The 23,643-nt window shown below is 48.7% G+C and overlaps 2 pseudogenes across 2 annotated transcripts in view; both read right to left on the bottom strand.

The window, feature by feature from the left end:
- Window positions 1-872: 872 nt before the first annotated feature.
- Window positions 873-4,621, bottom strand: LOC309621495 (serine/arginine-rich splicing factor 3 pseudogene; annotated as a pseudogene). The gene is made up of 2 exons: window positions 4,589-4,621; window positions 873-1,787 (listed from the first exon to the last, which is right to left on the bottom strand). The product of its transcript is annotated as a serine/arginine-rich splicing factor 3 pseudogene (transcript).
- The window catches only part of LOC309621494 (serine/arginine-rich splicing factor 3 pseudogene), a 34,542-nt pseudogene continuing 11,771 nt past the window's right edge, over window positions 873-23,643 (bottom strand). Inside the window, exon 3 of the transcript in view lies at window positions 873-1,092. The product of the transcript in view is annotated as a serine/arginine-rich splicing factor 3 pseudogene (transcript). The remainder of the gene's footprint in view (window positions 1,093-23,643) is intronic.

Raw genomic sequence — 23,643 nt, 5'->3', positions numbered from 1 at the left:
TTTGTCTGTTTGTTTTCTGATGTTTTCTTATGGTTGGTCTGGAGTTATGGGGTTTGGGGCGGAAGATCCAGACAGAGATAAAAATGCCATTCTCCTCAGGTCACATCAAGGATACACACCATCAACGGGACTTATGACAAATGATTTTACCCTTGATCACCTGGCCAGTATCGTCTTTTTTTTTTTTTTTTTTTTTGCTGCGTTGGGTCTTCGTTGCGTGCGGGCTTCTGTAGCTGTGCACGGGGGCTCAGTAGTTCTGGCTCCCAGGATCTCGAGCGCAGGCTCAGTAGTTGTGGCCCACGGGCTTAGTTGATCTGCGGCACCTGGGATCTTCCCGGACCAGGGCTTGAACCTGTGTCCCCTGCACTGGCAGGCGGATTCTTTTCTTTTCTTCTTTTCTTTTGCAACCAAAACTTTAATCCCAAGGATTCTCACAAAACATATTACAAATGACAGCATGAAAAAAAAAATTGCACAGTAACTCAAAGTTCAGCTCTACAATACTCTTATTAATCTGGCAGGACATTGGTATCTTGATAATCTCAGATTTCCAAAAAATATTACAAAGAGCTATGTATTCATGTACAGCAATCACAGAGGGGACTTATGACCGAACTCAAAGGTAAACTAACTTCCTTGAAACTTCTTAGATTCTCAACTCCCTGGACAACCTCTTGTCCCGTGTGAAGACTAGTGGAATTTTTAAACCTCTAATCTAGGGTAAGGGTGCGGCTTTCATTTTTACCTGCTGGCTTGTGTTCACAGCACCTTTTAAAGACTGCTTGCTTAACTACAGCTGCATATCATTTCCCAGCTACAGAAAGTCTTTTCCATGTTTGCCAGTGTTGTTTCCATAATAGTAAACATCACACTTTAGGTGGGCAGGAGTTAAAGTTTTATTATCAGTCTAGGCAAGACCAAAAATTCAAAGCAAATTCAATTTTGCTTAAGGGAACATTGGAAGGTAACAATTCTTCATATCACAAGCCTCATATGACCCATTTCAAACCATAGAGAATGACACCTTTATGGGTCACTGTCCCAAGAGACAAACAAATGTGAACAACTAAAACATTTAAAAAGTGCACCAAGCTTCAGAAGTCTCAAACAAAACTTGAATTTTCTGTGCCTACTCCTGTCAAATGAAGTTATTGCCTGTACACCACTCCTCTTGCAAAGTGGTCTTCTATTTCCTTTCATTTGACCTAGATCGGCTAGGAGACCTAGAGAAAGATCGGGACGGCTTGTGATTTCTCTCCTGGGACAGTCATCTCTCTCTTCTCCTATATCTAGAAAGGGACCTGCTCTGGCTGACGGAGAAAGCTCTCCATCTTGGAGATGTGTGGGAGGTGGAGGACTCCTCCTCCGATAATCATCTCGAGGGCGACGACCCCAAGAAGGAGGCGGTCACGATTGCGACTTCTCTTTTCCCCATTCGACAGGTCCACTCTTACTCGGCAGCCACATAGTGTTCTCCCATCTAGTTCTCGGACAGCATCGGCTGCATCTCGGGGATCTTCACATTCAACAAGAGCGAAGCCGGGAGGGCTTTTAGCAACCCACACACTTCAGAGTGGTCCGTAATAGCCTAAATCTCGTTCCAATTCAGCCTTGTTACCACTGTTTGCAAGATTCCCTACATAAACTTTACAGTCCAACGGACAGGAATCACGATGCAAGACCCTCGTGGCCTCCTGTTTTTCATGGGCCACAGGGTGGTCCCGGGCCTCTAGAATCTGGCAGCTGAATCTGCTCGCACAAGCTGTCCTGTGGGGATGCTTTTCCCCCTATGTGTCCAGCCCGGGGCCCCGCGGTCTTGGCCCGGCCTCACCGGTGAGAGGGTGAACCCCAGCTCCCTGGAGCAGACACTCAGAGCCCTGGTGACCAGACTCACGGCTGACGGGGCTGGAGCGGCGGCTGGACATGTGTGGCCAGCCTGGTGGTGTTTGGCCCCCTCTGCAGTTCCAGTTCCAGCTGAGAAAGAGCCTCCCTGTGTTATTTTCTCCTGGTTGTGTAAGGATCCCCGGTGTCATCTGACAGAAATGTAGATGGTGTGTTCTTTCTCTCTTTTCTCCCTGCTTCCTCTCCTCCCTCTCTCCCTCCCTGTCCCTCTTTCCCTGTTCTGCTCTCCCTCTCTTTCCCTCTCCCTCTCTCTCTCTCCCTCCCTCTCTCTCCATCTGTCTCTCCCTCTCTCCCTCCCTCTCTCTCTTTCCTCTCCCTCTTCCCTCTCCTCTCCCTCTGTCCCTGCCTCTCTCCCTGTGCCTGTTTCCCTGTCCTTGTTTCCGTGTTCCGCTCTGCCTCTACCTCTGTCTCTCCGTCTCTGGGAGGGAGTGAGGGAGATGGAGAGACGGAGGGAGAGGGAGAGTTGGAGGGAGAGGGAGAAGAGGGAGGAGAAGGAGGGAGGCAGAGGGAGGGAGGGAGAGGTCTCTTCCTCCCTCCCTCTCCCTCCCTCCTTCTCTCCCTCACCCTCTCTCCCTCTCCATCCCTCCATCATTTTCCCTCCTGCTCCCTCTCCCTCTCTCCCTCCCAGAGAGGGAGAGACAGAGGGAGAGGGAGAGGGGGGAGAGAGGGACACGGAGAGGGAGGGAGGGAGACAGAGAGGGAAGCAGGCACCCTCTCTCCTTCTCCCTCTCCCTACCTCCTTCTCCAACTCCCCCTCTCCTTCGCTCCCTCCCTCTCCTCTCCCTCTGTCTCTCCCTCTCCCTCCCTCCCTCTAGGAGAGGGAGAGGAAGGGGGAGGGAGAGGGAGAGGGAGAGATGTCTCGCCCTCCCTCCCTCCCTCTCCCTCGCCCTTTCCCTTCCTCTCTCCCTCTCCCTCGCCCTTTCCCTTCCTCTCTCCCTCTCCCTCCCTCTGTCTCTCCCGCTCCCTCCGTCTCTCCCTCTCCCTCCGGCTCTCCCGCTCCCTCATTTCCTCTCAGAGAGGGAGAGATGGAGGGAGAGGCAGAGATGAGGGAGAGGAGCAGAGGGAGGGGGGAGAGAGGGAGAGGGAGAGAGGGAGAGAAGAAGGAGAGAGGGAAAGGGAGGGAGGAAGAGACCTCTCTCTCTCTCCCTCTCTCCCCCCTCTCTCTCCTTCTCCCTCTCCCTCTCCCTTGTCTCTGCCTCTTCCTCCGTCTCTGGGAGGGAGTGAGGGAGATGGAGAGACGGAGGGAGAGGGAGAGTTGGAGGGAGAGGGAGAGGGAGGAGAGGGAGCGAGGGAGTGGGAGAGAGGGAGCGAGAGAGGGATAAAGGGAGGGAGAGAGGGATAGAGGGAGGGGGGGAGAGACGTCTTTGTCTTTCCTTCCCTCCCTCTATCCCTCTCTCCCTCTCCCCCTCTCTCTCCCTCTCCCCCCTCCCTCTCCTGCTCCCTCTCCCTCCACCTCCTTCCCTCTCCAGAGAGGGAGAGGGAGCGGGAGAGGGAGAGAGGGAGGGAGAGAGGGAAAGGGAGGGAGGAAGACACCTCTCTCTCTCTCCCTCCCTCCCCCCTCTCTCTCCCTCTCCCTCTCTCCCTCTCCCTTGTCTCTGCCTCTTCCTCTGTCTCTCCATCTCTGGGAGGAAGTGAGGGAGATGGAGAGAGGGAAGGAGAGAGGGAGGGAGAGAGGGAGAGAGGGAGGGAGGGAGAGATGCCTTTGTCTTTCCCTCCCTCCCTCTATCCCTCTCCCTCCACCTCCTTCCCTCTCCAGAGAGGGAGACAGAGAAGGAAGCAGGCACCCTCTCCAGAGAGGGAAGGAGGTGGAGGGAGAGGGAGAGGGAGAGGGAGAGGGAGCAGGAGAGGGAGAGAGGGAGGGAGAGAGGGAGAGAGGGAGAGAGGGAGAGAGGGAGAGAGGGAGAGAGGGAGAGAGGGAGAGAGAGAGAGAGGGAGAGGGAATGAGGTATCGGAAGAGCGGAACAGGGAAACAGGGACAGGGAAAGGGGGACAGGGGGAGAGGGAAAGAGGGAGAGGGAGAGAGGCAGAGGGAGAGATGGAGGGAGAGTGAGAGTGAGAAGCAGGGAGGTAGAGGGAGGGAGGGAAGGAGGGAGAGAGGGAGACAGAGAGGGAGAGAGGGAGACAGAGAGGGAGAGAGGGAGAAGGGCTGATGGGGGCTCCCTCCCCCTCCCCTCCTCTCCCCACTGCTTTCTCTTTCTTCTGCTTCAACAAACACCAGGCGCCTTTTAGATCAGCCCTGAAGTCAACGTTGATGCTTGGACGGCTTGACCTCCCCGCTGCCTTCCAGCCCGGGACCACAGCTGGGAGATGAAGTCTGCGGGGCCCTGGGCGGCGGCGGCGGGCTGCACAGGCACCTCCTCTGACGCCCAATCTCTCCTCCTTTACGAGGCAGCCGCCAGCTCCCCTCCCTGACTCCCCAAGATTTGGGGCCTTTTTAATATGTGTCGATAATGCCATGAGCTACTATTTAACTTTTCCACGAGGACCCATCTCCCGAAATGCAGTGCTTTTCAGCCTTGGCTGCACTAGAGAACCCCCAGGGAAGGGAGAGACGTCTGCACCTCCCTCTCTCTCCCTCTCCCTCCTCCTCTCCCTCTCCTTCTGGGGTGATGCCCCATGAGCTCAGCTTCGCAGATGTTCCCCCCATCTCCTCTCTGTGCCTTGCGTGGGGTCTGGGCCTTCTCACTGTGGCCCGGGTATGGCCTTGACATTCAGACATCGGTTCCTGCAAGGACACTTGCGTTTGGTCCATACCGCGTGTGGCTGCAGTCTGTGCTTCTCCTGTTCAGCATCTTCAGTAGATGGGGGCTGTGCATGAGCCCTTCATCTTCCCTGCAGACACCACTGGTGCTTGCTCGGCCTCGTGGGTGATGTGGGGGGCGTGGGGGACAGTCCTGTGTCCCCACCTTCCTGGGCTGCAGACAGGCCACGTTGGTCCTGTGGTGACTGGGGGCTCCCAGGAGAACCCCACCGCAGAGCCGGAGAGGTGGCCCCAGAGAAGGTGGCGTACGCCTGGGGCCGGGCCTCACCAGCCAGCCCCGGGCCACCGGCAGCAACAGGCGTCTCGCCGTCCAGGGGGCTGGGTGTTCGGGCGCCGTGGGGATGACCTGCTGTCTGCACGGCAGCCGAGTCTGTATTGTTGAGCCCGGCGAGGCCCCTGGGTGGCTCCTGGAGAGCCTGGTCACATTTCTTCCTGCCCTTGGCCTTAGAGCTCATCACGGTTCACGCCGTTTCTGGTTCCAAAAGGACCTGTGTTCATAAAGACCACGTGTTAGGACAGCACCAAAGTGTCTAGAAATCCGGGCCAGGAGGAGGAGGGAGGGGGATTGGCTGTGCCCGCCAGTGGCCTGAGAGCCCTGCCCGCCCTCAGAGACCTGGCCCGGGGCCCGTGGGGAGGGCGTGGCCCACGGTCCCCAGCGCTGGCCGTCTCTGGGTTCCAGGAGAACTGCGCGATCCTCGGGGAGCTGGTAAGGCTGCAGGCTCAGAAGTCCCGCCTGCTGGGGTTCAGCACGCGTGCCGACTCCGTGCTGGAGATGAACATGGCCAAGACCAGCCAGGTGGTGGCCAATTTCCTAGGTAACCCCGCCTCCCCGAGTCCCAGTGGGGACAGGGGTCAGGCGGACCTTGACTGGACGTGGTGCTGCCTGAGACCCCACTGTGTCAGCCCTTGGGGGTCGCCTTCCCCAACCCTTCATTCTGCCTCGAGGGGCGTGGGGTGGGTGGCGGCTGGGAGGCTGCCACAGGGACATAGCCGAACCTCTCCCCTCCGCCCGCAGATGAGCTGGCCCAGAAGCTGAAGCCCCTCGGGGAGCAGGAGCGGCCGTGATCCTGGACCTAAAGAAGGCCAAGTGCCAGAGGCGGGGCCTGCACTTTGACGGGCCCATCAACGTCTAGGACCTGTGCTACTACACGAACCAGGGGGAGGAGACGCGCTACCACGTGGACCGGTACCTGCTCAATGAGTCCTTCCCCATGCAGGTGGTCACGCGCGGGCGGCTGGGCATCTCCCAGGAGCTGCTGGGGCTGACCTTCGACCTGGAGGAGGGTGCCAACGTGTGTCACGAAGATGTGAGGCTCTACATGGTCCGGGACGCGGCCGCGGACAAGGTCATCCATCGGCAAGTTCTACCTGGACCTCTACCCTCGGTGCATGCGTGGGGGAACCTGTCGGCCGTGGGCCAGGGCTCCTCTGTGGAAGCGGGGCCTCACCCGCGTCCCTCCCCAGGGAAGGGAAGTCCGGGCACATGGCCTGCTTTGGCCTGCAGCCGGGCTGCCTGCAGCAGGATGGGAGGCGCCAGATTGCCATCGTGGCCATGGTGGCCAACTTCACCAAGCCTACGCCCAACCCGCCCTCCCTGTTGCAGCATGATGAGCTGGAGACCTACTTCCATGAGTTCTGGCAAGCGACGCACCAGCTCCGCTCCCAGGTGGGTGCGGGCGCGGGGTTGCAGGCAGGGGGCGGGGAGGGCCCGGGCTCTCCCGTGGTTCTCAGGCAGGCCCTCGCCACGGGATTCTTCCGCTGATGTCACCCCGCACGTGGTGACGCCCTCGGTGTCAGTTTCCATCATCAAACCCCACGCACAGGGCGTGTAAAAAAAACGGAAGTGGATGTCCTCGAGACTCTGGAGGCTGGAAGCCGCAGATCAAGGAGTCAAGACTGGTTCCCTGCATGTTAAATACGTGTATTCAAGAGTTGCCTTTAAAAAGACAAAAGAAAAGAAAGGAACGTTGCATGCAAGTCTGGTGACAGGCGGTGATGAGAACCAGAGGGTAGGCTCTGGGGCCGGGAGCGCCACGCCCTGTGAGGCCCTGGGGCTGCTGCCAGTCTCGGTGGAGGTTCAGCAAGTCCCAGGGACTTCCCCACGGGGGGGGGGTCCCCAGCTGAGCGTCTGGGCCCAGGACCCAGTGCTCGTTCAGTCTTCCTGTGGTCAGCCCTTCGTCCTGAGAGCGATGCTCTCACAGGCTGCACCGGAGCGGGTGGGGACACTTTACTGAGCTGTGCAGCCGTCACTACTGCCCTGTTTTGGAACATTTCCCTCACCCCAAAAATGTCCGCCACGCCCTTAGTTATCGTTCCCTCCCCCCCCCCCGCCCCTAACAACCAGGAACCCACTCTGACTCTGTGGATCTACCTGTTCTGGAAGTTTCCCCTCAGTGGGGTCACACCCTGTGTGTCCTTCTGTGTTTCATGTCTCTCGCTGAGCATCGTGTTCTCAGGGTGTATCCACTTGGCAGCGAGTGTCAGGGCTTCACACCTTTGCGTGGCTGAGGGCCGGAAAAAAGACAAACGACAAGAAAGGCACGTTACCTGCGACTCTGGCGACAGCCAGTGATGAGAACCAGAGGGAAGGCTCTGGGGCCGGGAGCGCCGCGCCCTGTGAAGCCCTGGCGTTGCTGCCAGTCTCGGTGGGGCACGGGCAGCGCCGTCCCCTGGAGCTGCTGGCCAACTCATCAAGTCCCAGCTGGCCAACCCCGGTGCGGTCGGGCCGAGGGAAAGGAAAGGGGCTCCCGGACCGCCTGGCTGGAAAGCGCGGCCTGCACACAGTGCCAGCCCCCCGTCTCCTTCCTCCCGCCCTCCAGGCCTCTTCAACCTGCGCCAGATCGTCCTGGCCAAGGTGGACAAGGCCCTGCACACGCAGACGCCCGCGGACCCGGCCCAGGAGAATGCCCGCCTCTGCCAGGAGGTCCTCGGGGTCCCAGCCACGCCAGGTAGCCAAGTGCACGCCGGGCCCACCTTAGCGGTCGGTTGGTGGCTACTGCCCAGGTCAAGAGGATCCTCTGGTGGTGTGTGAAGGGGGACCGACTGACGGGCTCTGGCCGAGGCCCGCTGACCTCTGGCCTCTTCCTGCCTCGGTTCCTGGCCTGGTCCCTCCAGCTGTGGCCCGCGGAGTCCGAGGGTGGGGTGGGCGTATCTGCACGTGCTTTCTGGAGAGCCTGGAAGAGGCAGGAGAGGGCTTCATATCCCGGACGGAACGCGTCGACGAGGTTTGCCCGTGCGTGTCGGTGCGGAGACGCAGTTCACTCCCTCGTGAGCGCTTGAACCCGCGCTCTCCCCGTGCTGGAAGGTGAGCCCTGACTCATCCCTCAGAGCCTCGGGCAGCTGACCTTGTAAGAGGCTTAGGGGTGAACCCTCGTGAGCTTCAGCAGAAAGTCGGCAAAAATTTATTGGTGTCCCTCCACTGAGTTGCCCGCCAGGTCCCCGTTTTCTAGAAGTGTTGGGCCAATACTCCCTCTAGTGGCAGGGGACTCAGACAGGGCTGCTTTGAGGCCCCCTCTCTGGGGAAGGGGCACGGAGCGGCCAGGGGGCCGGGCAGGAGCTTCTCCGCGTGTGTCCCAGGGACCCACCTGCTTGCGACCTTCGGCCACCTGGCAGGAAGCTACGACGCCCAGTCCTATGGCTACCTGTGCAGCGAGGTGTACTCCGCGGACACGTTCCACACACGTTTCAAGCGGGAGGGCGTCCTGAGTGGCAAGGTGAGAGGCCGGTCTGCACGGAGGTCCTTGGCCTGGGCCTAGATGCTTGTGCTGCCCGCCTGGGCCTGCCAGGCTCTGAGGGCCCTGCCCTGGACCCCCTGCTCCCCTGCTCCCCTGCCCTTTGTTGAGTCACAGCAGAGGTGGCCACACCCACACCCTCAGTGAAGGGGGTGCTCCACCCTCCTGCAGCCCCACCCCCTCTCGTCAGGTTGCCATGGACTACAGAAGCTGCATTCTGAGGCCAGGGGGCTCCGAGGATGCCAAGGGCATGGTGAAGCTCTTCCTGGGTTGTGACCCCACGCAGGACGCCTTCCTCCTGAGCAAAGGGCTGCAGGTTGAGGGCTGCAAGCCGCCGGCCTGCTGAAGGCACGGGGTTTTGCCCACCCAGGCGGACCGGGTGCCTTAGCGCCCCGTCGGGGCGGGGGAGGGGCCGCGTGTCCTCCCAGCCCCTGAGTCCCCGGTGGCCGGCCTAGGCCAAAAGTCTCCACCTGGAAGTGTCTGGAGAGCCTGGCATCAAGGCTCCCCCTTGTTGCACTAATGCAATCCCTTCCTGGGGAGCTTTCCTGGTAACAAAACGGTTCTTTGAAAACGCAGCCGTTAATAAAAAGACTCTACTCCTGGTCTCTGCCTGCCGTCCCTTCCACCACAGGAGTGGCATGGGGGCCGTCACACCGGGGGGAGTTCTGACCTTGGTCGGGGATCAGCCCTGGGGCCGTGGTGACGCGTCTGGGTCACTGGGAGATGGCTGAGCTGTGGGGTGAGTTCAGACGGGGATGGTACCCTGCACCCCGGCCGGGCAGGCTCTCCAGTGAGGGGGTGTCAGTTTCCTGCCAGCCTCTCGCCCGTCACTGTTTGGCATCTCGGGGGCTGTGATTGGCTGGAGCTGGTTCTGGCGGTGGGCACAGCTGTGGGAAGCCCGGCTGTGGCTGTCCCTGTCCCCGTGTCCTGTCCTCCTGCTCAAGGCCGGCCGGCTGGCTCCCTCTGATCATCGGCAGCTGCTGAAGTCTGGACCACAGCAGGGGGCTGCCTTCCTGGGTCCTAGCGATTCTTCCCAAAGGCCTTAGGGATGTGTTTTGGTGGCAGTAGGAATTCAGAGAGGGTGCTGCACCACTGGAGCGGTAGGGTGGCTCTGGACCGTCCCGTGTGTCCTTCCCGGGCCTTTGAGCTCCTCGGGAGCCCTGCCTCCGGCCCTTCGCCCCCACAAAGGACGCCAGGCAGCGGAGCGAGCGCGCGGGCGGCGCCCCGACCTTCTCCCCGTGGCCCAGGCGGGCAGGCCGTGCCACGCTCTGCCCTCCCCTCAGCCTGCCCGCCCGTTCTCACCCGCCCTAGGGCAGTCGGTTGTGGACCAGGCTGTGGTGTCTGCCCTTCTGCAGCCCCGGCTCAGCTCCCTGCACCCACTTCGGTGCCTTCTGTGTTCTGGGCTGGTCGCAGGCCCAGAGCCGGTGGGCAGGCACCCCGTGGCCGGGAGGGCTGTTCGTGTGAATTCCCTGGGGCTTGAAAAGGAGCACAGCCAGCCTTCCATCAGGCACCTCTCGATGGATATGGAAGGGGCGTGTCGGGGCCTGGGGGCCGCTCGTCTTCCTGTGCACCGAGCCCCCAGATGGTCCCCGTGCAAAATCCAGGTGTGGCGTTGGCACCCCAGCCGTGCGCCGGGCAGTCCGTGGCGGGCGACACAGGCCTCGGGCTGGTGGGCCACAGGGTTCCTGAGCGGCAGGTCAGGACTGAGAGGGTGAGGCCTTTCCCCGGGTCCAGGGCCCAGGCTGATGCCGGCTGGAGGCCCCTCCGCTCACCGCCCGCAGCCCCCAGCCCCTGCCCTCACGGGAGCCCCCAGGGCTGAGCTCAGGGGTTGGGTGCCCAGGCTCCCCGGTAGCCCAGCCCGTTCCCAGTCCTCCGTGGTCACTGAAGGACTTGGAAGCAGGTTGCCCCACAGAGACTGCTGTTCTCCGAGCCCTGGGCAGGGGGCAGGGAGGACGGGCACAGGGCCCTGCGGGGTGTGGTCGCCGGAGCAGCTCCACACAGTAAGTAAGAGCATCTCACCAAAAACAGTGCGTTTCTCCAGCCGCCCCGGGACCTGAGCTCAGGTCCTGGGGCAGGAAGGGGCAGCACTGCAGCTGTTAGCTGTCACTGGGGGTCGACTGTGGCCCGGTGCCACCTCTTAGATCGTCCCCCGTCCCCTTCCGGGGTTGCGACCGGACCCCTGCCAATCGGGTTCTCACTCCTCCCCATCCCCTACGCCTGCTCCACGAAGGTGGAAGGAACACATTTTTAAAAAGGCTGGAGCCTGGGCTTCCCTGCTGGCGCAGTGGTTAAGAATCCGCCTGCCAATGCAGGGGACAAGGGTTCAAGCCCTGGTCCGGGAAGTTCCCACACGCCGCGGAGCAATGAAGCCCGTGCGCCACAACTACTGAGCCTGCGCTCTAGAGCCCAAAAGCCACAACTACTGAGTCCTCGTGCCCCAACTACTGAAGCCCGCGCGCCTAGAGCCCGTGCTCCGCAACAAGAGAAGCCACCGCAATGAGAAGCCCACGCACCGCAACGAAGAGTAGCCCCCGCTCACCGCAACTGGAGAAAGCACACACGCAGCAAGGAAGACCCAACGCAGCCAAAAATAAATAAATTAAATAAATAAATAAATTTTTAAAAATCATATTAAATACCTATCAATGAGATTTTAAGAAATAGTCAGGACCAGAGCCTCCCATCAAGCCTCTTAGATAGCCTCAACCACCAGAGGGCAGACAGCAGAAGCAAGAGAAACTACAATCCTGCAGCCTGTGGACCAAAAACCACAGTTACAGAAAGATAGAGAAGATGAAAAGGCAGAGGGCTATGTACCAGATGAAGGAAGAAGAAAAAACCCCAGAAAAACAACTAAATGAAGTGGAGATAGGCAACCTTCCAGAAAAAGAATTCAGAATAATGATAGTGAAGATGATCCAGGACTTCAGAATAAGAATGGAGGCAAAGATTGAGAAGATGCAAGAAATGATTAACAAAGACCTAGAAGAATTAAAGAACAAACAAACAGAGATGACCAATACAATAACTGAAATGAAAACTACACTAGAAGGAATCAATAGCAGAATAACTGAGGCAGAAGAACGGATAAGTGACCTGGAAGACAGAATGGTGGAATTCACTGCTGCGGAACAGACTAAAGAAAAGAGAATGAAAAGAAATGAAGACAGCCTAAGAGACCTCTGGGACAACATTAAACGCAACAACATTCGCATTATAGGGGTCCCAGAAGGAGAAGAGAGAGAGAAAGGACCAGAGAAAATATTTGAAGAGATTATAGTCGAAAACTTCCCTAACATGGGAAAGGAAATAGCCACCCAAGTCCAGGAAGCGCAGAGAGTCCCATACAGAATAAACCCAAGGAGAAACACGCCGAGACACATAGTAATCAAAGTGGCGAAAATTAAAGACAAAGAAAAATTATTGAAAGCAGCAAGGGAAAAACGACAAATAACATACAAGGGAACTCCCATAAGGTTAACAGCTGATTTCTCAGCAGAAACTCTGCAAGCCAGAAGGGAGTGGCATGATATACTTAAAGTGCTGAAAGGGAAGAACCTACAACCAAGATTACTCTACCCAGCAAGGATCTCATTTAGATTTGATGGAGAAATCAAAAGCTTTACAGACAAGCAAAAGCTACGAGAATTCAGCACCACCAAACCAGCTCTACAACAAATGCTAAAGGAACTTCTCTAAGTGGGAAACACAAGAGAAGAAAAGGACCTACAAAAACAAACCCAAAACAATTAAGAAAATGGTCATAGGAACATACATATCGATAATTACCTTAAACGTGAATGGATTAAATGCCCCAACCAAAAGACATAGACTGGCTGAATGGATACAAAAACAAGACCCATATATATGCTGTCTACAAGAGACCCACTTTAGACCTAGGGACACATACAGACTGAAAGTAAGGGGATGGAAAAAGATATTCCATGCAAATGGAAATCAAAAGAAAGCTGGAGGAGCTATACTCATATCAGATAAAATAGACTTTAAAATAAAGAATGTTACAAGAGACAAGGAAGGACACTACATAATGATCCAGGGATCAATCCAAGAAGAAGATATAACAATTATAAATATATATGCACCCAACATAGGAGCACCTCAATACATAAGGCAACTGCTAACAGCTATAAAAGAGGAAATCAACAGTAACACAGTAATAGTGGGGGACTTTAACACCTCACTTACACCAATGGACAGATCATCCAAAACGAAAATAAATAAGGAAACAGAAGCTTTAAATGACACAATAGACCAGATAGATTTAATTGATATATATAGGACATTCCATCCAAAAACAGCAGATTACACGTTCTTCTCAAGTGCGCACGGAACATTCTCCAGGATAGATCACATCTTGGGTCACAAATCAAGCCTCAGTAAATTTAAGAAAATTGAAATCATATCAAGCATCTTTTCTGACCACAACGCTATGAGATTAGAAATGAATTACAGGGGAAAAAAAACGTAAAGAAGACAAACACATGGAGGCTAAACAATACGTTACTAAATAACCAAGAGATCACTGAAGAAATCAAAGAGGAAATAAAAAAATACCTAGAGACAAATGACAATGAAAACACGACGACCCAAAACCTATGGGATGCAGCAAAAGCAGTTCTAAGAGGGAAGTTTATAGCTATACAAGCCTACCTAAAGAAACAAGAAAAATCTCAAGTAAACAATCTAACCTTACACCTAAAGAAACTAGAGAAAGAAGAACAAACAAAACCCAAAGTTAGCAGAAGGAAAGAAATCATAAAGATCAGAGCAGAAATAAATGAAATAGAAACAATGAAAACAATAGCAAAGATCAATAAAACTAAAAGTTGGTTCTTTGAGAAGATAAACAAAATTGATAAGCCATTAGCCAGACTCATCAAGAAAAAGAGGGAGAGGACTCAAATCAATAAAATCAGAAATGAGAAAGGAGAAGTTACAACAGACACCGCAGAAATACAAAGCATCCTAAGAGACTACTACAGGCAACTTTATGCCAATAAAATGGACAACCTGGAAGAAATGGACAAATTCTTAGAAAGGTATAACCTTCCAAGACTGAACCAGGAAGAAACAGAAAATATGAACAGACCAATCACAAGTAATGAAATTGAAACTGTGATTAAAAATCTTCCAACAAACAAAAGTCCAGGACCAGATGGCTTCACAGGTGAATTCTATCAAACATTTAGAGAAGAGCTAACACCCATCCTTCTCAAACTCTTCCAAAAAATTGCAGAGGAAAGAACACTCCCAAACTCATTCTATGAGGCCACCATCACCCTGATACCAAAACCAGACAAAGACACTACAAAAAAAGAAAATTACAGACCAATATCACTGATGAATATAGATGCAAAAATCCTCAACAAAATACTAGCAAACAGAATCCGACAACACATTAAAAGGATCATACACCACGATCAAGTGGGATTTATCCCAGGGATGCAAGGATTCCTCAACATACGCAAATCAATCAATGTGATACACCATATTACCAAATTGAAGAATAAAAACCATATGATCATCTCAATAGATGCAGAAAAAGCTTTTGACAAAATTCAACACCCATTTCTGATAAAAAAACTCTCCAGAAAGTGGGCGTAGAGGGAACCTACCTCAACATAATAAAGGCCATATATGACAAACCCACAGCAAACATCATTCTCAATGGTGAAAAACTGAAAGCATTTCCTCTAAGATCAGGAACGAGACAAGGATGTCCACTCTCACCACTATTATTCAACATAGTTCTGGAAGTCCTAGCCACGGCAATCAGAGAAGAAAAAGAAATAAAAGGAATACAAATTGGAAAAGAAGAAGTAAAACTGTCACTGTTTGCGGATGACATGATACTATACAAAGAGAATCCTAAAACTGCCACCAGAAAACTGCTAGAGCTAATCAATGAATATGGTAAAGTTGCAGGATACAAAATTAATGCGCAGAAATCTCTTGCATTCCTATACACTAATGATGAAAAATCTGAAAGAGAAATTAAGGAAACACTCCCATTTACCATTGCAACAAAAAGAATAAAATACCTAGGAATAAACCTACCTAGGGAGACAAAAGACCTGTATGCAGAAAACTATAAGACACTGATGAAAGAAATTAAGGATGATACCAACAGATGGAGAGATATACCATGTTCTTGGATTGGAAGAATCAACATTGTGAAAATGAGTATACTACCCAAAGCAATCTACAGATTCAATGCAATCCCTATCAAATTACCAATGGCATTTTTTACGGAGCTAGAACAAATCATCTTAAAATTTGTATGGAGACACAAAAGACCCCGAATAGCCAAAGCAGTCTTGAGGGAAAAAAATGGAGCTGGAGGAATCAGACTCCCTGACTTCAGACTATACTACAAAGCTACAGTAATCAAGACAATATGGTACTGGCACAAAAACAGAAACATAGATCAATGGAACAAGATAGAAAGCCCAGAGATTAACCCACGCACCTATGGTCAACTAATCTATGACAAAGGAGGCAAAGATATACAATGGAGAAAAGACAGTCTCTTCAATAAGTGGTGCTGGGAAAACTGGACAGCTACATGTAAAAGAATGAAATTAGAATACTCCCTAACACCATACACAAAAATAAACTCAAAATGGATTAGAGACCTAAATATAAGAGTGGACACTATAAAACTCTTAGAGGAAAACATAGGAAGAACACTCTTTGACATAAATCACAGCAAGATCTTTTTTGATCCACCTCCTAGAGTAATGGAAATAAAAACAAAAATAAACAAGTGGGACCTAATGAAACTTCAAAGCTTTTGCACAGCAAAGGAAACCATAAACAAGACGAAAAGACAACCCTCAGAATGGGAGAAAATATTTGCAAATGAATCAACGGACAAAGGATTAATCTCCAAAATATATAAACAGCTCATTCAGCTCAATATTAAAGAAACAAACACCCCAATCCAAAAATGGGCAGAAGACCTAAATAGACATTTCTCCAAAGAAGACATACAGACGGCCACGAAGCACATGAAAAGATGCTCAACATCACTAATTATTAGAGAAATGCAAATCAAAACTACAATGAGGTATCACCTCACTCCTGTTAGAATGGGCATCATCAGAAAATCTACAAACAACAAATGCTGGAGAGGGTGTGGAGAAAAGGGAACCCTCTTGCACTGTTGGTGGGAATGTAAATTGATACAGCCACTATGGAGAACAATATGGAGGTTCCTTAAAAAACTAAAAATAGAATTACCATATGACCCAGCAATCCCACTACTGGGCATATACCCAGAGAAAACCGTAATTCAAAAAGACACATGCACCCGAATGTTCACTGCAGCACTATTTACAATAGCCAGGTCATGGAAGCAACCTAAATGCCCATCAACAGACGAATGGATAAAGAAGTTGTGGTACATATATACAGTGGAATATTACTCAGCCATAAAAAGGAACGAAATTGAGTCATTTGTTGAGACGTGGATGGATCTAGAGACTGTCATACAGAGTGAAGTAAGTCAGAAAGAGAAAAACAAATATCGTATATTAATGCATGTATGTGGAACCTAGAAAAATGGTACAGATGAGCCAGTTTGCAGGGCAGAAGTTGAGACACAGATGTAGAGAATGGACATATGGACACCAAGGGGGGAAAACTGCTGTGGGGTGGGGATGGTGGTGTGCTGAATTGGGCGATTGGGATTGACATGTATACACTGATGTGTATAAAATTGATGCCTAATAAGAACCTGCAGTATAAAAAAACAAACAAAACAACTAATACTAAACTTTCATTGGGTTATGTGTATGGAAATATGTTAATATAAATGTTTCAGACATTACATGAAATTTCTAAAAATCTTATATTTGTATGTGTATGGAAATATGTATGGAAATATGTTAATATAAATGTTTCAGACATTACATGAAATTTCTAAAAATCTTATATGTTCTGGTATAATGTTATATGTAATAATCCTAGTTATTACTTTAAAATGTATATCTCAGAAATAACTAATTTTCTTGTCAACTGCATTATTATGAACTTTCATCAGATCTTTAACCGTGGTCATTTTTAAGTCTTTTGTCATAAAGAAAAAAAAAAAAAAAAGAAATAGTCAGTTAGTTAGTTAGTTAATTGTGCCGGGTCTTAGTTGCCACAGGCCAGCTCCTTAGTTGTGGTAATGAGATATTTTATATTCTTTTTTGTTCCTGAACAAAGGCCTCAGAATCCAGTATTTATTTGATAATGCTCACAGCATAGCTCAGCACGGAATAGCCACATTGTTTTTCTTTGGCTGCTATGTACCAAACAGCCTTTTGTACTGTTTTACCAAATGCATGTATTTAATACCTGTTTTAAAAAACATAGTGAGATCTCAAAACTTGAAATTGACTAAAGTAAGATTCTCTCTGTAGTACTACTTCTTTGACCAACACCACCTGATAACACCGGTGTGGTGCGCTGAGCCTTACTCTAGCATATCGGGATACACCCTGTTTCGACAAGTGTTCATCCTCCAAGTCCCCAAGGCCTCTCACACACTGCCAGTGAAACTGCTTCCTGCTTGGGAAAGAGTGCCCCAGTTCGTTTCTTTAGAAGCTTGAAGGCTATGTAAGCCCTCCAAAAGGTTAGAGGGCAAAGAACAACTCTAAAACTGGCACATTTGTTTAAAGAAAAAGACTTGTCAATATTACAAGAGCCAGCTTGCTTTCACTTGTGACACGTTTTCTTAGGAGGCAAGGGATGTGGCCATGTGACTTGGACAAGCTGTTTCCCTCTGTCTCAGTGTCCCACCTGTGAGTGGGTAGTCTGACGAAGCTTAATACAGACATCTGAATAACGATCATGAACAGTGGCATCTAATTTCCAAAATAAAAACAGGAGAATGAGTATGTCTTTCACAACAGGACGTCAAGTCTACCTCAAAGATATTGGTAGCCTTGAGTCCACTGCTTCTCACTGAGTGCAACTGTGCCCCCCAGGGGACATCTGGGGAAGTCTGAAGGTGATTTTGGCTGTCACAACTGGGAGGAGAGAGAGGGAATGTTACGGGCACCTAGTGAGTAAGAGGTCGGGACCTTGCTAAGCACTCTACGATGCACAGGACTCACACACCACAGCAAAGGTTTATCTGGCCCCAAAAGTCAAAGCCTTGGTTGAGAAACCCTGCCTTAGAGCAAACCACGGATACTCATCTTTAGCAGGTAACAGGGCATTTACTACCCACCTGTAAACCTACAGACTTCCCGACTTACACAGCTAATCCTGTGGCAGGAATGAAATAGAGAGCGTGTGACCATCTGGTAGTACCTAGGTTTGCCGCTCAAGTGACATGAGACAGTGCTAGAGACTGACATTTTCTATATTGGAGGTATTTGGCAAGCCACCAGTTTTCTAACCTAAAAAGTCTAAGCAGCATTATTACAATACACATAATAACACTACAATTCTGTTTTTATAGAGAAATTCGATGTGGGAAAGGAGCTTATCTGACATCAGAAGCAAATGCTTTGAACACATCACATCTGCTGGTTCGACTGTCAAATCTTGACAGCTGGAGACGTAGGAAGGTAGACAGGAGAGAACAGACCAAAGTTACGGGCCTGCTGAGTCCTCGGGGCGAACCATAATACACTTCGTACTGCCCTGGGTCCAGGGGTGTGTTCTAACACCCTCTCAGTCACTTACGGTCCATAGACAGACCAAGTATAAATTCACAATTACCAGCAAGTGTACCAAAAAAAGGCAGAGTTAAGAAACTTAAATGCGAGCCCTACCTGGTCTTTTTCTTCTTCATCGACAGAATCATCCGATTTTGCTTTTTCAGGGTCTTCCTCAGGTTTCCATTTGGCAGGCCTGTCACACACACACACAGTAAAGCCAACTGTTAGCTCACCAGACCCTAGACCTCCAGTGGGCACGAAACAACTCATATTCCTCCCTACCAAGAGTACCCTCTCTTTGGAAAGATTCAGGGCATGGTCCCCTCTTCCCTCTGAGAAGCCCCTTTTGCCAGGGCATTAAAAGAAGTTTCGAGCTTAATGTTTCTTTGGATGACAGGTTTAGAATACCACCATTTTGCAAACCTTAAGAAATAATGGATCTAGACTTTGATCAATGGCTGCTAGAATCACCGAAGAGACATTACATGCCTCTGATGGACAGCCCCATGCCGTCAATGAAGTCTCACAAAATAAAGCTGGAATCTGATCAAGACTCTAGACCTAACTACCAGTTTACAGAAAACTGGAGGCAAGGGAACACATTAACCACCAAAACGATGCAGTCGACCAGACCTAGAAGCTATTAGAAAAAAAGACCTATTTTCTTTAAATCAATGGCAAGAAGATAAGGAATCTATCACTCGAAAGGCTTAAGGAGCAAATCAACCAAACTCTGTTACACAAGGGGAAGAATGAACACTGCTATATATTTGTTAGTAAGGAACTGTTACACTTTATAAGGCCTGTTTTGTCTTCTTCAAAAGACTGTTTGCTAGATGTTAGCCATTATGGCAAAATATGAATAAAAAACTTGTCAGAGAAAGAGACCTTGTCATCTAGAAATATAGTATGTGTGGATAAGATGACATGTTCGATTTGCTTCAAAGTAACCCAACTGGGAGGAGATGGGTGTGTATGGAGCTGTAATCCATTTGGAATAATTTTCACTTGGAGCATATGGGGGTATAGATGAAATAACAGCCAGGAGATGTTAACTGTTGACACTGGGTGATAGGCACACAGGGGTTCATTTTACTATCCTTGGTAATTCTGTGTATGTACATTTGAAGTTTCCTATGTGAAGAGTAAAAACGGATGAGATCTTCAGAAATGCTGTTCACGAATGTCTGATAACAGAATATCAAAAGGAAAACCGAAGCAATGTGGAAGTCAGAATTACTAAGTTACATCCTACGAATTTATATGTGTTTTACCAAAAACTGTTGGCCCCTAAAACGGGGGCTGTCCATTCATTATATACTGACCTCCTTGTGAAATGAGATGTGATGGTGGTCTGCCTGGTAGTTTGCCTTCTAATCCTGGGGCTAGATGAGACTTCAGCTGCTTAAAGAAAAAGAAACAAAAAAGCCACTATGAATAAAGAGTTCACAGCCAAGGTACAGTTCTTCAGCATTACCAAGCTGGTGCAGAGACCAGGTTCTGAGGATTAAGTAACCTTCTCTTCTTATTCTAAGCAACCACCATCTTGATAAACTCCTCAAATTAGCACCTGCCAGTCTGCTGGGCCATTTTAACACAAGCTCTTGTATGAGGGGCCCAACCCTGAGACGCACAAGGAAACAGAGCCTCCGTTTATTTCGTCAAAAGATGAAGTGGCCAAGCACCTGACCTGAGCTCAAGTCCCATGCTCTTTTTTTAAAAATTCCAGAAGAGTTACTCTGACTACAAGTGGGGAAGGAGTCTAAGAATAAATGCTTAGCTTAAACAGGCATGTAACTTACAAGTCATAGATATCAGCAGCTCCTGTTATCTTATACCTCATAAATTCAACCGCATTTGGGGATCTAATGCTCTATAACTTGGTTGAAGACAAAAATTTAAAGTATATATCTAAGCTAGTTAGACGTATACACAAGAGGGAATTCCACGGCGGTCCAGCGGTTAAGACTCGGCACTCTCACTGCCAAGGGCCGGGGTTCGATCCCTGGTTGGAGAACTAAGATCGTACAAGCCGAGCAACACAGCCATCCCCCCACCAAAAAAAAGGATACACAAAAAACAAGTACTGCTGGTGGAGGGGTTGTGTGTGGGGGGAACAGACAGACCCTATGGCGCCAAGTCTGTCCTCCCCTTAGGTGGTACCAGATTCCAACGAGGTCAAACGAGTCAAGCGCTCTTACAGTTTGTTTCTCCATCGGACTTGCTTCTCCTGGGCATGCAAAGTTTGGAAACAGGTTTGGGGGACTTGTTTTTCTCTGCTATTTCCACTCTGCGCTCCTCACCACTTGTCTGGCTCCCGTTTTCTAGACAGCCGTTCACTTCCCAACTGAAAGCATGAGCTCTGTTCTCCAAGGACAAATCTTTATTTAAAAGGGATCTGACTTGAGCCAGGTAGCCCTCCTACAGCAGGAAAGGATCATTTAAGTAGCAGTGAATGTAAACAAGGGGCCATGAGAGAATAAGGAAACACATGCGCTTCCTTCATAACTATCAGGGAACAGGGAGAGGTGGGATTATTCTGCCTCCCTGGTCACAGACAAGTTACATGGGAGGAAACGTTTTCTAGCCGCCGGGATGCTGACGACTTACCTCTGATAATTCTTCTCTATGTAGTTTGGTTTTCAAGTCACATAACTGATTCTTTATTTCTGTCTGCAGAAATTCATGCAAGAGATTCCATTTCTCCTTCATGCATTCCTAAGGGAAGGACAGAGGTTTACAAGTCTCCACATTCCCAAGGTAGGAACCAATGGACTAATACACAAATAGTTACACTGCCTGGTCACATAACAATGACTGAATGGCAGGCAATGCTGAGTCGGCCAAAAAGAAAACTAAATATTCACAAGACATGTTCCTGATGTTTCCGTTAAGATCATATCACACCATCTCCAGAGTGGTGACAAATGGAAAGATTAGAGGTGAAACAGACACATGATAGAGTACTAGAACAAAACTGATTTGCAAAAACAGTGTGACCAGGACAAGTTATAATCCAGACTTGATGGTACGGAACCCAGACTGGGAAACTCGATGAGTTACCAAAAGCTAACCCATAATAGCCTATTAGTACAGCACATTAGACAGAAACATCCACGTTATCCTCAACTTTAGGGAAAAGAGAGCCAATTCCACTTAATTTTGTTTTTATGAACTACATAGTATCTGTCAAATGGTCACATTTGATCATATATCTTGTTAAGGTGGAGGTTACCTTACCTTTTCTGTTAACTATCTCTTTCCAAATCTTTGAGCCTGGGGGAAGAAAAGGGAAGAAACAAACGCTTGTTCAGCAACATTGTCTACCTGTAAGAATGCCACACTTTAAAGAACTTTGGAAATAAGTTGAACATGAATGTCAGAAAAAAATACAATGGTTTTTCCCTCCCCCAGTGTCTAGAATGCCCTACTGTAATGCCTGCACGTTAAGAAGTTATTTTCAATATGAACGAGGTCCCCCTTTTGGGGGGTGGTTTTCTGATGGTGGTAAGAGATGATATAGGAGATTATCTTCCGATAATATAGGGAAATTTATCTAAAGTAATTAGTCAGTACTTGCCTGATAAGTCAAATTTGAAATTCTTCCATTTCACTGAATTCTTTCCTTTTTTTCAACTTCTAATTAATAGAGTAAATTACATGATCCCATCACTCTTTTCAAGACAGTCTATAAATAACCTTAAATGTCATAAGTCGGAATTCATTACAGAAATTCACCCGTCATTTTCCAGTAAAGGAAAGCAGCAATTCAAATACAAGCAGTAATACTGTAGTGTATCAATTTGTTGCAGAGAAAAATGTTTATTTAAAAATTTCAAAATACTTTGTATACCAGCCCTCACTAAAAGTATTTTTTAACTGTACTGACATGTACCTGAACCCTTAAGAATTCATCTTTTTCCTCATTATATTTTGTAACCTGACATGCTTTGAAAATAGGCATATATTTTTTAAGTTACAAAACTATTTCAGCTCAAAGAATTGTTTAACTCAGGCAAAAAGAAGAGATTAACAATATTATACTCAAACAATTTGCTTCCAATAAATAGAACTGAAGGGGGTGTAAAATTACATTCCTCAAGTCTTCTGGATTTTATTTACTCATTGTAATGTACAAAGAGACCCAGGTCCCACCAGGTTAGGGACTTTGCTTCTATGATTTATCTTCTAAAGACAATGGATGAGCAAACCCACCTCCCCTTTAGCCCTGGTTAGCATCAGTCCCAGTGAACCTTCATTTCTCTTTCCTATCTAAATCAAGCTATTTCTCTATAATAACCCATTCTGAATAATGATTATTGAGATTTAAATAACAGCTTTCCAAAAAAAACTCTATAGCAATTTATTCCAAATTAGCCCAATCTACAGTTTCTTCTTCATTTTAAGTGGAAAAGTAAAGAATAAAGACATTAGCTAATTTTTAACACATCATTTATCAATGATTCAAGTTGAAAACTGCTTCAACTTTAGCATCTCATGGGTACAAACGGATAAGGAATTTTATGCTAGAAGATTTGGTTGGATACCTGAAGATGTGGTTTATTTATGAGAGTTTTTGTGTTGTGTGTTGATAGATTTAACAACTAAAGAGATTTTGAACATCTTGGGGAGTACTCAATGACTGTCTAATTGTTTCTGTAATTTAGAATGTTTTTCATGCGCACATGATATAAAAAGTATTATATTATAAAAGTAATATAATTTTGTCTTCATGGATTCTTTCCTAGAAATGGAGCAAATGTTTTGGCTACCAAATCCTTGCAATGATATTTAGTACTGTATTTTTAGCTTCTGCTCTTTTTAAATAATCCAAAAGCTGTACTTTTTATTTAAACCATGAGAACATAAAAAGTAGGTGTATAGGTCAAGAGAAAGTACATCCATTTTGTGTCTTTGCTGACTCTTTTCAGATTGATATGTCACCTTTGTCTGAAATAGCAAGCCACATAATTTTGCATAGAAAATAAGAAACATACCTATAAGTTATTTCTAAGTGTTAACATTTAAAGGGACCAGCGCTACATAATATTTTTAATTCCATAAATATTTACTGATATCTGCATTATTATAACTCTCAAATTTTTCCTTAGAATTTTGAAAGAATTTCCTTCATTCCAGTATCATGGAAAAGTTTTTCAAGCTTAATTCAACAGGGTATTTCAACTAGCCGGTATCTTTGATCTTTATTATGGTTAATTTTTCTTCATGAAGTGACCACATTTGAATAAGGCTGATGGTCCATCATGGAGATTCATCTCTCCGGCTTCTTCCTGCTGAGGGAGAATCATCTCTGGTTTGTGACATCACAGTCTGAGCTGGGCAAGTGGCTGTGATAGCAAACCGATGATTATATCCCTTCAGTGTGAACGAGCTGCAAGAGATGTGGGTGCTATCATTTCAAGTCCTGTCACAGAGACACTACTGAGATGCATGACAGGAGTCAAGTTAGGGAAAGATGCTTGCATTGCAACTGTCACTTTTACAGCATCAGCCATTAAAGATAAAAGTACCATTTCACAGTTTCCTTCATTCTTAATTTAAAAGAGGGAGT

This window comes from Balaenoptera borealis (assembly GCF_965194805.1).
Source record: "Balaenoptera borealis genome assembly, contig: HAP1_SCAFFOLD_508, whole genome shotgun sequence".
In the NCBI taxonomy this organism is placed as follows: domain Eukaryota; kingdom Metazoa; phylum Chordata; class Mammalia; order Artiodactyla; family Balaenopteridae; genus Balaenoptera; species Balaenoptera borealis.
The sequence above is the reverse complement of the archived record's forward strand: the minus strand, read 5'-3'. Positions and strand labels throughout refer to the sequence as shown.